The sequence below is a fragment of the Silene latifolia genome, chromosome 7, assembly GCF_048544455.1.
Source record: "Silene latifolia isolate original U9 population chromosome 7, ASM4854445v1, whole genome shotgun sequence".
NCBI classification, from domain to species: domain Eukaryota; kingdom Viridiplantae; phylum Streptophyta; class Magnoliopsida; order Caryophyllales; family Caryophyllaceae; genus Silene; species Silene latifolia.
This window is the reverse complement of record NC_133532.1, coordinates 98,663,869-98,679,317: the sequence shown is the minus strand read 5'-3', so window position 1 is coordinate 98,679,317 and position 15,449 is coordinate 98,663,869.

Sequence of the window (15,449 nt, the reverse complement as noted above, 5' to 3'; positions counted from 1 at the left end):
GATGAGTATTCTAGCAGGACTACACACTTTAGTGTGTAGTTAGGTGTGTGGAGTTGTGATGGAGAATGGTTGATTGGTTTGGATTGTATATTGTTTTCATCTGTTCATGTTTTGTGTAATCAGTACTGACCTCGTTTAATTGTTTTAAAAACTATGGTGATCCATTTGGGGATGGTGAGGAGTTATTGAGCAGGTATGAGTAGCCTAGCACGAGGAATAGCTGGGATGGAGTCATCACATGAGTCACTAGAGTCTTCCGCTGTGTCATGAACTTATTTTACATTATTTCAGTTGGTTTGACAGTTTTGAGAAACAGTTGTATTTACTTTATCAGTTTTGGGATTTGGACTTGTATCGCTTTAAACTTATTTAATAAAGTATGTTTCTTTATTGTTTATTTGATATACATTGCCTCGGGTGACCGAGATGGTAGCATTCCCATGCCTTAAGTGGTCCTGGTAAGTCACTTGGAGTATGGGGGTGTTACAACAAGCATGCAAATGTAATGTATGAAAAGTTACTTTGTCATTTTGGATTTTTTTATGGTGGGAGCTAAAAAGATAGTCATCTCAATGTTACCGAGGTGTGAGTCCTTTGATGTTACTAGGACCCAAAAAAACTCTTAGCCTTCATAGAGTCCAAAATGACTCTCTAAATGCTCTAAACTAAATGTTATACAAGTTAAGATATTTATGTAATCATGACAAAAACAAAGCAAAAGGAGGGGAAGGAGACTCACAATGGAATAGGCCGAAATGCTAGCATAAGCTATCAACCCCGCATTTATGTCGTCCTCCTTCATGCTTTATTAACAATCAACTTTCACTCATTTCATCATCATCAACTCCCTCCATGGACCCGGAGGCATCATCATCATCCTCTTCCTCTTCTTCTCCACTTGAACTTTGCTTTTCATCATCATGGCTAGACCCACTACCTTGCCCATCCTCATCATCAAATTCCTCACTCCTTGTAACCCGGTTATCCCCTTCTTCATCTTGAGAAGCTTGAGGAAAGAATACTTTTCTATCCACCCAATCCGGCAAAGAACTCTTGAGATCAAGGAGTCCTTGCCTAGCAAGATGGTAGAGGGGTGTATATTGCGCGTAGTAAGCATTCACCCGGTCTTTGTAAGCTTCTTTATGGATATGTTTCATGAATTGCGTCAAGTAATCATTGCCCGTCACAATACTAGGATCATTTGTTGTGAACTCTTGGTAGGCAAAGGGGTAAGGAGGTACCACTAAGGAGGAGGTTTCTTCATTTGTACATTGTTGTTGTTGGTTGATGATGTTCTTGGCATGCTTTGAGACGGGGAGAAGGTAGTTGTAACGACGAGTTGAAATTCGGCATATTTTCCCGGGCAAGATAATCGAATTGGCATCCTTTATCACCCACTCATATCCTTGGGCGAAATTTTCATGCTTTACCCAATGGAACTTGTAACACCCCCTTCTTACCCGGCCGAGGTAATTGGGAGATGTTACCATCTCAATTTCCCGAGGCGGTAAATCAGAGATACGATAAAGAAAACATTTATTAGAGAAAACTAGTTTAGCGATTACAAACCATTAACTAATGAATAAAATACAACTCTTAGCTACTATACTCATCTAACTAAATATACACATCTCGTGACTCATCAAGCTCGTCCCGTCTCCCGCGTAATATCCAAACAACCTGTGTCTAACCTGCTCCCCATATGATCAAAGGACATCATATGGATCAACGCAGGCCACCCCAAGAAAGACAGGTGACAAAGCACATACACAACAAACGTCATTTTCAATAGACAAACAAAATATGACACGACTCAAGTGTGAACATGCAACATGACTACTAATGTGAATGAGATACTATCAAACCACCACCACAACGGTACCGAGACACGCCCAGGCATACCGACAATAACACGGGTACTGGGACACGCCCAGACCTACAACAACCACAAACAGGTACCGGGACACGCCTAGACGTACCGGGTCCTGAAGCCAACCAGATCCCCTGCCAGACATCGTGTCTCAACCACACGAGTTCCTCCGTAACTAAAGCCATTAATGTGCACATCCCTCTTGAAGTGGGAAGCTCCAAGAGGCCACTTAAGCGTAAGACGATCTCTCAACCGTCTTACGTCTCCAAATCAACAACGACGTCAAAACAACGATAACAAAAAATCCTCCAACATATGATAATGACCAATACATGAATCACAACCAACATATCATAACCATCCTCTTAATGATGCAATTACCACTAAACATGTTATAATGCAAATGCCCTAATTATACAAAGCTAACTACAACATCAACATTATTGAAACCGAGTAGGATTAACCTACCTTTTAGCAATCTCCTCAAGCTACTCAAATCCGGACCGAAACCGTCTCAAGGAATCAACTCATCCTATAAAACTCACATAATAATTATCACAATACATCCTATACTAATATACACTACAAAAACCCTTACTACTACCCCTTAGTTACCCCAAATACACATACTAATCATTAATTAATTTCCCATGACGAATTCCCCCAAAAGTTAGGGTTTAAATACTAGAAAAGGAGAGATCTTTACTTACTAGGTGAAGAAGATGAAGAGGAAGGTGGTAGATCTTCTAATCCAAACTTGAATCCCAAGTAGAAGGTGTTTGTGAGTGTTTTAGAGAGAAGGGAGGGGGTTTGGAGAGATAAGGAGGAAGGTGGAAATGATTTTAGGGTTAGGGGAGAAAGGGATTAAATCCCGTGTTCTGAAAACAGCGGCACTCGGTCGAGTAAACATACTCGACCGAGTAGCACTCCACTTGGTTGAGTGGACGCACTTGGTTGAGTGTACCTTTCACTCGACCGAGTAAACCCACCCGATCCGCTGCAACACAACACGGTCTAGGCTCAGGTCTAGTGTAGAGCTATCTTATCCTTCCGAGTGCTCTCTTATCGTTCTAAACCTCCTCTCACGCGTCCCAAAGTCTAAGTACGGGTTTCACAAAGGTCGGGTATTACAATAATCCCTCCTTAAAATGAACTTCGTCCTCGAAGTTCGGCTCACCCTCACTTATCCTTCACCCTTCCTTATGTCTCATTCGAGTCATGCCTTACTCCCTATCTCTTCCTCAAGCATTCACTCGTCTCTCTCACTAGTGCTCACACCTAGTTCTTTACCGTACGTGCTCTTTTATGTTCTCATGCTCTTTCTTATTCCTAAATGTTACATTCACTCCCCCTTAAAAGAGAACTTCGTCCCGAAGTTCGCCACTCGATCACTTGCAAGAAGGATTCTCTTATTCACATGATCACGCATATACTCTTATCTATCCTTTGTATAATATCATCTCACTCTAGATGCCACAAGACTTGATCATGTATAAGACTCATAGAACTCTCACTTATGCTTACCGGTTACCGCATCATTATAAATCTTACTAAACAAGTTAGACCTCATCCAACAACTAACGTGTCTGTACCACCGTATACAAAACGACACAAGTTATTGTAAACAACGCATTTCAATTCTTTCATTAACGATTTCTACGTTTGCAAAACTACTAGGGGTCGGTAGGGTTATAAAACGAGAGTACTCAATCCACGTTGGTTCAAAAACATCCAAACAGGGTTAAAACAGTCTACTCGGTCGAGTGGATACTTACTCGGTCAAGTGGGGGTGGCACTCGGTCGAGTGAGAGGGTCACTCAGTCGAGTGCAGGCTCTTACAAATAGTTCCCAGGGTCTGATTTCGGCTCACTCGATCGAGTGAGAGGGGACACTCGGTCGGGTGAACCGCCACTCGGTCGAGTGAAAACGGAACTCGGCCTAGTGTTACCTGATAGTCCAAAATCCGGTCTTTCATGGTCTCTAAACTTACCTATGGTCGATCATACTTGCAAAAAGGGTTTCAATGGTGATCATAACATCATCCCACCACACAACATCTACTAGGTTTTGGCCTTATGGTCGAGTTTACAACGCGAGAAAAGCGAATTGTTCGAGACTCAACCAACACAAGGTCACACAAGTTTCCACATGAGTGGATAAAATTAAGAACATGACTTCCTTCTCTTGCCAAGCTTCTTCACCCACCGAACCAGGGCTCCTTGGTTGTTTACCGATGACTCCTCCTTCCACGTGCTAAGCTCTTCACTCCTTGTATCGCCCGAGGTGTCCATCAATGCATCTTCTACAATTACATTGACATAGCGGCCGTGATACTCCATAAGTCCCAGTGCCCAACTAGATACTCCACCTCCACTCCCGCTTCCATAGAAAACATTGCCCCCACCCTCGTGAGAGACACCTCCCACCTCCTCTTGGTACGAACTACCCACATTACCTTGGTAATCACCACCCACATTCTCTTGGTAGCCTCCACTTTGGTGCGTATCATTAAAAAAACTCTCGGTGGTATAGTGGGGTCCCGCCCAAGGACCAAGCAAGTGTCCGTCACCGTGAGGAATCCTGTGACCCCAATCCGAGGGTTGAATACCATATGCTTTGAATACTCCGGAATTGTCCCCATCCCCGGACCAGAAACTAGGGCGTTCGGTCGGCCTTACCCCTTGGTTATAGGTGAATTCATGCATATCTCTTAGGACCAAGGAGTTGTTCACTCAGGTCTGCCATGGGGTATTGGTAACCATATGCCGGCGGTGGTTGGTTGTATCCTCCAGTGAAAGAAGACATGTGCGTAGAGTGTTGGTGAGGGTCATGGTGCAGTGAAGGCGTGTGCATGAAAGAAGAGGACGGGACGTAAGTGGAGTGTCTAGGGTGATCAAAGGGCGGTTAGGGTATGAGCACATAGGAGGACGATGGGGCATATGGGGAAGTCTTAGGGGGATCGGAAAGGAGTTGCGTGGTTGGTTCCCCTCGTGCCGCTTCACCATCAAGAGGGTAAGTAAGACTTTCGGGAATGAGGTAGGATCTGTCCGGAGGACGAGGTGGTGTTAGCTCGGGTAGGTGGGATGTTTCAGGCAATCTCCCGTTTGTGGGACGCTTAATGTATAAGTCTGTGTTTATCCTCCATGAGTACCCTTTTTTGTCTTTCCTATCCACGATCCAAAACATGCCCTTCATGTAGGAAATGTCGAAGTATGGCACCTCCGTACTCATTGGTCTATCAATTGCCCCCTGTTCGTAACCCAAGAGGTTCTTGGCTAGCCTAGTCACTAGGACGCCACAATCAAAGGAGCACTTGTCGAAGTGGTTATCCTTTCAAATGCTAAGTATACCATAGACACTGGGCTAAAGTAAAAACGCCTCTCATAGTATAGATTGAGGTAAGAGATTAGAAGTAGTACTTCCGAGGAATTGAGTTTACTAGGGTCCTTTCTCCCGTAAAGGAGGTTGGTCAAAAGGCGAAGGAAAACTTTCAAAACGGGGGTGTTCCACATCATTTAGTTTCATGACAATAACGACGGTATTACGGTTTCCCGTGTAAAGGTTGATGTATTTCGTGGTTTTTATTTCCTTCCTCACCTTCTCAAGGGTATGGGAGGTCCTTTTTCCTACACCTAGCCGCTCCGCAAAGACATCACTAGTTAGGTGAAAGGAGGTGTTCTTGAGTCGGAAGCTCATGGTGTGGCCTTTTGGATTGTAGAGGAAGGAGCTCAAAAATTCTAAGGTAAGGGTACGGTAGCTTATTTCCGCTAAGTTATACAATCCCTCCATTCCAAGCACGCTAAAAATATCATGCACTTGCGCCTCTATCCCCAAGGCTTCTAAGGCATTGTCCGATACACACCTAGTGGCGTTCATACGTCTCTTGGTGAGGGCACATTTTTAAGATGAAACTTTCCGGATTGACCTCATAGTGTAGTAGTAATAACCATCAAATTCCTAATTTACCGACACTTCTCCAACTATTTTCAAGCAAAATCAAAGTTGTTCATGGATACTTAGGAAGATTTTAAGAGTTTCACCCAAATTTTAAGATGGAAAAAATTTCATTTTGAGACAACATACCGTATTACCAATTAGAATGGCAGTCTTATAAGGCAAATAAACCAACATTTACTCAAGAAAATTCAAAATTTGGGCATTACTTGTTCAAAATTAGAAAATTTAAGACGAAGTTTTAAGGTGAAATTTTTCACATATTCAAACAAAATCCATCCATAACAACAAAGGTTAAGCCTTTGTTGTCCAATTATACACATCAACAACCACAAAAATCCACATATAATTTTATCATCAAAATTTCGTTTTTCTTGGTGATGAACAAAAATTTTGACACAAACATTTGATTTTTAGCAACAACTATAATGTAGAAATTTATTTGGTAATATGAATTAAGTACGAGCACGAAATTAATTGACAAACCTCCAACATATTAGTGTAGATCTAACAAGTTTAAGATGAATGAAATAAGAAGAGGGGTGGTCTACTTACGTTACAAGTTAGGAGAGATTTGAGACGGAAATTTTGAGTGAAAAACTTAGCCCAAGTAGCAAATCACTAAAATGGAGTTTTAGAATTATTTTAGAGCAATTTTGGTGTTGGTGGAATGAGGTGAAAAGGAGGTATGAAGAAGATAAGGAATAAAGAAAAGAGAATCAAACCCGTGTAAATCCCATCCCGCTCCACTCGGTCGAGTGGCCTAGTTCACTCGGTCGAGCGCCCTATTTTCCAGGATGTTTCCATCTTCTGGGAAATAGTCCACTCGGTCGAGTGTCAGGGCCCACTCGGTCGAGTGCGAACTTGTACTCGGTAGAGTGGTTGCTTATGGTTGGAAATTTCGAGTCGAATGAGAACGCTGAAATCCCTGCAATACAAAGAGAAGGTTCGGGAGTCCACCGGGTTTCGGTGACTCACCCGAGTTAGCTCATACGTCATCCCATTTTACCGTCTTTGTATAATATTGTAGTACTAATAACTACTCTACCAACATAATTCACCAGTCATATACAACAACTACACTAACATGCATTCATTTAGCACACGTTGTAAAAATTCAAAAGCAACGTCATCATTCGTATAAACATATACTACTATTTATAAGCATAGTACTCCTAATAACCTAGCATTCAACTTCCACACACTTTCATGCATAAAGGCAAGTATTATATCATATAAGAACTTAATGTAAATCACACATTCATGCAATCATGCCACCGTACAACTTCCCACCTAGCGTTCACCCATACTTTTAGCCACCCACGTAGTGACCAACCGAGACAATAGGCACTAGTTTTGATATGAGGGCGCCCACTCATCCAAAACCGATCTCCTATCGTACTCAAGTCGGGTTCAATTTATTAGATACACCTATGTTCATTTTGGTTTATTGGTTTAGGTTTCAAAATCGTCGCTCTGATACCAATTTTTAACACCCCTTCTTACCCGGCTGGGGTAATTGGGAGATGTTACTATCTCGGTTTCTTGAGGCGGTAAATCGAAGATACGATAAAGAAAACATTTATTATAGACAACTAGTTTAGCGATTACAAACCATTAACTAATGAATAAAATACAACTCGTAGCTACTATATGTTGGCAAATGTGTCCTCAACAATAGTGCTATCACAAGATTTAAATATCATTATTAAATCTCATATAAAGAATACGTAAGGGATGATTCAATTATATAGTCAACTGATCAACATTAATCGGTAACGATTGGCTTGCTAGAGTTTGACGTTACTGTCGTGGGACGGTGGTGATCAGTTGATCCCTTAAGGTCACACCTAAAGGATGATGCCCTTATCTGTTAAGTTGATTAATTGTATGACGATACAAGTTAATCAATTCCTTAAAATTGAACAATTCAATTTGTGAGAGAGAATATTTATATCTTATTATAATGGGATTAAATAAGATTCATTTTAGTAATAAAAAAGCTTTATTACTAAATTTGATTATTGTTTGAGAAACAATAGATATAAGAATGAATGGTTAATTATAATTACAAGATGTTGTGAATTAAAATTTTATGACCCATTTTGTTTGTATGATCAAGTATCACTAGTCAATTTGTTGTATGTAATTTAATTAATTCGTAAAATGATATTTATGTGATAAATATGCATTAAATTAATAATAACATGTAACATACTACATGTGACATATTGTGTGACAAATGATAAATTGACAAAATAAAATGGTAGTCCATTTTACATAAATGGACCGAAATATTGGGTGGTGGAAGGTGTTAGTGGGTGATATTATTTTATGTGATAATGTTTAAATAATAACACCTACATAATGTAGCCTTACACACCTACATATTTTGATAAGATAAAAAGGATAAAGTAGATTCCATTTTGGCATTAAGCCCCTTGGCCTCCACCGGTTTTCTACACTCTCTTTTAAGAGAGTTTTGTTCTCTTATCACATATACAACACTACTATCATTTGATTTATGCATGAAAAATCTCTACAACTCTCACAACTCTCTAAAATGTCTTAGAATCTTCACAAATTGTTCATTTTTAGATTACTAATATTATTAGTGTAATATATGAGTATTAGTAATCAATTTTGAGGTAAACTACTAAACAAATATCTAGCAAATATTATTTAGTGGGGATAAGGGATAATCTTGGGTGCAATCAAGAGGAGTGACTTTTATACTTGAGGTCTTTGGAGGATCATCCTAATACTCGTCATAGCTCAAGAACAAGTGAAGGTAGGAGACCTTACTTGTGCCCATAAAACCGAAATTAGCAATGTAAGGGACATTGTTTTCTTATAAATCTTTTATTTTGTTATGCATGCACTAGATCTAAAGAACATATAATTAAAAAGTTAATTAGTTCACTATTAGAGGAGTCTAATAATAGATATATGAACCTAACAAGTGGTATCAGAGCATAAGGATGTTGCATGCATAATCGGTTATTGTTTTTCCGAGTTAAAAGGTTAACATATAAAACTAAAAATTTGTGATTTATAAGTATAAGCCATGAAATCACCATGCATGTTATATATTCTGGTCCTAAAATATTTTTAGGTCATTTTTATGATTTATGGAAATTTATTGCTCATTTTAATGATTTTTAGTGATTTTATTACATTTTTATGACTAAAATGGGAATTAAAATGCTAAAAATAGTTAAACTAAGTTTCTGATCTTGGAAATTTTATATGACCTCACATGCATATTTTATAAGTTGTGTGTAAATACTCGTATTAATTTGATTAATATTGCATGATTTATGATTTTTATGAGATAAAAATGGATTAAAAGAGGTAGAATGGTTAAAAATAGTTAAATTTCGAATTAAGCCATGATTTTTTAATATGATGTCACATGCATAATTTACAGAACGTATGTAAATTTCGAGATTAAAATATATCTTTTAGCATGATTTATGGATTTTTAGAGTAAAAATGGCATAAATAGTGACTATTTTAGCAAAATTAGCTAAAACGTATTGCATGGCTTGAGAAACTTATTTTAAGTTGCATTATATCCCACTAATCATATATAAGGTTGTAAAAATTATTGGAGTAATTTTTGGATGGATACTTTAAATATTTTATGAGATAAAACCGATAAAATGCAACTATATTTTCTCAAAATTAATTCGAAAATTTTAACCATGTTTTTTGACATTATGAGTGTCATGGAATTATTCCATAATGTTAAAAAATCTAAAATTCAAATTTTGAAATTTTTATAAATTAATTTGGATTTATTTCATAAATATTATGATTTTAAGGTCAAAAATGAGCATAAAATTAAATCAAGTTGAATTATTGTCAAAAATTGAGTGATGACTAATTTTTAAGGCCTAAAAGTATTAGGATAATGAACTTGAGCTTAGATGTGATTTAAGTGTTAATTAGTGATTTTAAAAGGTTATTATCACGCATTTCCATAAAACCGGGTTATATATACGACATAAGTTAAATAGGGTGATTTGGCACATCATTTGGCATGATAGGTACATATTATAATGCTGCATATTTCAATTGTTGAATGTCTTTTATTTATATAATTTTGAATTATGTAATTTTATCTTAGTATGGCCTTAGTTTTAATCGATATTACCCGTAATGAAAGGGAATATTGATTCGGTTGTAATTTAATGTGATCTCGTATCACTTTTATTTTATTTTATTAGTTTTTCCATTTTACAAATGTATAATAGGAATAGCTTTGTATTTTTATTATTATTTGTAATTATGGAGCATCTTCAAAGACGATGCCATTCGGGAAGGTTATCCGACGAAGACGGTGTCTTGGGAGGCGTGCCACTTGAAGATTCAAGGGAGGAGTTGGTTTCCGAATATGTAATAGATTATTTGATTTTCTATTTTAGGAAGGCCATACTAGGAATTTTATTTATTGCTTTGCATTTCTTTTAATATGTTGCATGCATTGCCAAATCGCCATAACAACACATGCATATCAAATCGAGTCATCGACCGTGTCAATTATAATTATCGTAATTCACCGCTTTAGTTCACTTAAAACGTGATAGATAATAAATTGACAAGACCTCTCACATATAATAATTGAGATATAGCGTTGCCAAAAAGTAGAAACCCATGAAGTACCAATTTCATAAGGGAGTTAATCCGGCTTCACCGTAATACAAACCTTGTTACGTTGGCGAAGTGGGGTAGTAAAATGTTATTACATTGAAATTTGGATTGAGCTCAACGGAAGTATTCGTGACCGTAGTCGCATGTGTTCCGGGCTAAAGATGAAAACTAGAGTAATTTTTATCGACCGAGAGTTCTAAAAGTAGAATCGATTAAAGAGATAATCCACCGAGTTATATTAATAAGGGATGAATTGGCTCACCGTGCCCGAGTTTATATGAATTTGGATCTCGGAATCATTTATGTAGTTGGGTGGAGGTCACTATATAAATGCAATACTTGTATTAAAACATACGAGTTCTATAAAACGATAGATGTTAATTATTTCCTTCATTTCCGTTTTTGTAGTTAATTATTCGCAATGAATTCATCTAATACTCCTACACCAATCACCGTTGAAACATGGCTCCAATCATTTGATGAAAAATGCTCCGAGTATGACAATGATACAATTAGAGAATTACGCGTTGGTATTGGTCATGATGGAAATTTTTCTTCTTTACCACCTCAACTCCACCCACTCCAATATTATTGCCCACTACCTTGGAAAGAAAATCTTGTGAAGAAAAACTTACAAAACCCAAGGCATCCTTGTTTGAAGAAATAAAGAGAAATATCAAATTGAGTGGGAGTTCTAGCAAGAGTGTCCTTGCAAATGAAAGGAGTGTTGGTATTAATAATGGGAAGGCAAAAATAGGCGAAAAACTCAAACCTGATTATAAATTGGAAATGGATAGTGGGACTACCAAGACCAAGACCAAGAAGGGTGCCAAATCCTATGAGGAATGTCATTATTGTAATGTCATGGGCCATTGGAGGAGAAATTGCCCCAAGTATTTGGAAGATATCAAAGTTGGGCTTGTTACTCCAAGTGGGACTTGGAAATGTGGAAAAGCTAAAAAAGAGTGATATGAATCTCCGACAAGGAAATGGAGCTAGGGTAGCCGCCACTTCAAGAGGGACTTATGTACTTGTTTTTGCTAATAGCTTTGAGTTATAATTTACATAATTGTTATTATGTACCCACTTAGTCTAAAACATTATTTCCATTTCTATGTGAGACATGAAAGGATTTATATTTTGTCATCAAAGACAATTGTTGTATTTTATTGAAAATAGACATGGATGTGAGCCATGTCACTTATCTTTATGATATACAAGTTTTAGACACCTCCAACTCAAGCAATTATATCTACATAATACGATCAAAAAGACTCATAACTAGTAATCCAAATGATTTGTACATTTGATTTTTCAATTTGGTTACGTAAAAGAGAAACGCATTAAAGGCTAGTGTCGACTAGGTTTATTGAACCATTTGATTTTTAATCATATGGAATATGTGAATCTTGTCTACTTCGCAAAATGATTTGCACTTCCTTTAGTGGTAAAGGAACACGAGCAAGTGATTTGTTGGGACTAATACATGTCGATGTATGTGTTCTAAATATGCATCACCGCAAGGCGATTTATGACTACTTCGTCACTTTTATCGATGATTTAAGTAGATATGGGTATATATTTACTTAATCAAATATAAAGCGAAGCATTTGAGAAATTTAAGAAATTTCTAAATGGTGTAAAGAACCAATTGAAGAAAAGACGAAAGCATTACGATCCGATCGTAGTAGCAAAGATCTAAGTAATAAATTTGATTTATTAAAGATGGATTATGACCTAGTGTCACTACCCATAAGATCAAACTAATATGAGTCGGTTTGAGTTGTTAAACTCAATTTTGGGAATTTGCAATCCAAAACGGACAAGTAATTCTAAACGGATGGTCAACCATGAGATACCTGAAATAGAGAGTCTATTAAACCAAATCACATGGATCAGACTGCCATATTACATGTATCAAGCTGCCATGTTTGGGATGGCCTTTTGAAAGCTAATACATAGTTTAGATAAACTCCTAATACTCCGTTAAATATATATGTTTGTAACTCACAAAGCTATCTCTCAAAAAGATAGATGTATTTCTGAGAGATAGAGTGGGAGTAGTACGAATAGTCACAAACATCTCTTATAGTTGAAATATTACTTTGTGAAAGTAATAGAATTATAGAGTGGGAGTTGGTATTGAACTATAGTCTATGAAGATAGAATGGAAGTATAGTTCAGTGGGAGTTTATCGCACATGTCTTATTGTTTAAAAATATTACTTTGTGAAAGTAATAGTATCATGACCTTCTTACATACGAGCCAAAGCATTACAATCCGAAAATTGTTACTCAAGAGTAGATTTACTTTAAGGCGTGGGTCTCTTTAAAGGTAAATAAAGCTTCAGAGTACTCAAATGCATAAGATTGACATGAAGATGTTGATCAAGATTAATTATGTTAGGAATTGCCGCATTTCATTTTAATGAAGAATGGCAAATAAAATTTATATTCGCTTTTCTAAAATGGGAATTTAGAGAAGGAAGTGTTTGAAACACAAAAACTTAGATGAAGATCTAAGAATCCTAACATCTTATGCGTAGCTTTCTTAAATGAACCTAGAATGGTCTTAAGCAAGCATTAAAGGATTATACTTTTCGTTCATGTGATAATAGTGAATTGTTTCATTCACATGATTGAAGAATCAAGATTATACATGAAGTTAAGTGGGAGCCAGAATCATTTTTCCATGTCTTATATATTGAAGAAATATTACTTATTGAGAATAATGTACCAATTCTCTCTTCTGCCAAGAGTGATTGGGAGACTAGGAAAAGGTGTAATATACTTTAGAATACCGAATTTATGTGAGAGTATATTGGGATAGAGTTGAGAGTCTTATGAGGATAAGATCTTTCGTATCTGTTGTAACATCAACAAGGTTGAATGGCTTATTCATGATGATGAAAGTGGAATTACTATGATGGAATCATAGTCGTTCACTGAACCCATTAAGTTGTTGATTACATGAAATTGATTGCTAATGTTTCCGCCATTAGAACGATTATGTATGCCAACAGACGCACGTGCTGTGATGAAACATATGCCTAGGGCATTATAAGTTAATAACAAGATAATTCCCATCATATGGCTTGTGAGAGCCTTAAAGAACATCCTTGAGATTCTTGAGAAGAGTTAAGGATTCATTCACATGTTTGGATGATAAACTAAGTTAGGTGTTGAAGGGTTGCACAAACTTTAGTTTCCAAGCTTAAAAGGTTTTGATGAAATCCTAAGCTAATGTTATTGACGAAGGAGTAAGAAACTAAGAAAAGTGTTTTAGTTTCGCGCATTGCAAATTCTACAAAAGGAATCTAAGTAAAATTGTGATAAAATCGTCAATGTATGGATTAAGGGTGAATCCCTCAACAAATGATAAATGAATTCATGTCATTAGAGATGACATTGAATGGAAGGAAATAGTAATTAATAAAGTTGGAATATATGGATATCGGGTGTATCCACTTGCCAAGCTTGTATTGCATTTTAACTAGTGTTAATAATACACTAAAGATTATAGAATATGAAGTAGTAATAGTGTATTGACTATTCATATGTGATAATCGCATTTATCGTTTAAGTTTCATTAAACTCACCCACTACCTTGTCGTATCCGAATGGGTTGTAGAGACAAATTGAACCCCATTAAAGTGAACTGGATTAACATGGTATTCGCCCCTAGTTACTTATATGAGGTGACGTCTCGAAGTGACTAGAGTGTGATGCGATTGATGGCAAGTTCAAGTGCCATAGAGTCATATGGGATGACTAGTCGATCACATAGGCAGACTGTATGGGACACTCTGTCGGTCAGTGACCGCTTATAGAGTTCTGGTAATTCATATAGCCTGGTCGTGGGAAGAGCTACTATAGTATTCTTATGAGTCAATTCTTTTGACTAGAGATTATTCGCCCAAGTTGGCACAACTTTTGATTAGCTTTGATTTATACTCTACGATTTCGTAAATGAGGTCAAACTGGGTATATTTTGGGTTATGATGGACTGTGGCTGAACGAAGGGAATAGGGCGATAGGAATTGTCCACCCCTTGTCAAGGTTGTTTGAAATCTCAAGGCCACTCGAGGAGTAGTTAACTGGAAATGCGTGGTCACACTCGAAAGGCATCTATGATAGATAATTCCGGTCAGACAGTTAATCTCCAAATCAAGAAAACCACTTAAGATATGATCAAATGTAAGTACGACCTGCAAGACACCTTGCATTGAGTGGGAGATTGTAATAGGAAAAGAGAATTGGTGACGCACACTTGTCGAGGACAAGTGGGAGATTATTGGGAAATGTGTCCTCAACAATAGTGTGATCACAAGATTTAAATATCATTATTAAATCTCATATAAAGAATACGTAAGGGATGATTCAATTATATAGTCAACTGATCAACATTAATCGGTAACGATTGGCTTGCTAGAATTTGACGTTACTGTCGTGGGACGGTGGTGGTCAGTTGATACCTTAAGGTCACACCTAAAGGATGATGCCCTTATCTGTTAAGTTGATTAATTGTATGACGATACAAGTTAATCAATTTCTTAAAATTGAACAATTCAATTTGTGAGAGAGAATATTTATATCTTATTATAATGGGATTAAATAAGATTCATTTTAGTAATAAAAAGGCTTTATTACTAAATTTGATTATTGTTTGAGAAACAATAGAGATAAGAATGAATGGTTAATTATAATTACAAGATGTTGTGAATTATATTTTTATGACCCATTTTATTTGTATGATCAAGTATCACTAGTCAATTTGTTGTATGTAATTTAATTAATTCGTAAAATGATATTTATGTGATAAATATGTATTAAATTAATTAATAACATGTAACATACTACATGTGACATATTGTGTGACAGATAACAAATTGACAAAAATAAAATGGTAGTCCATTTTACATAAATGGACCGAAATATTGGGTGGTGGAAGGTGTTAGCGGATGATATTA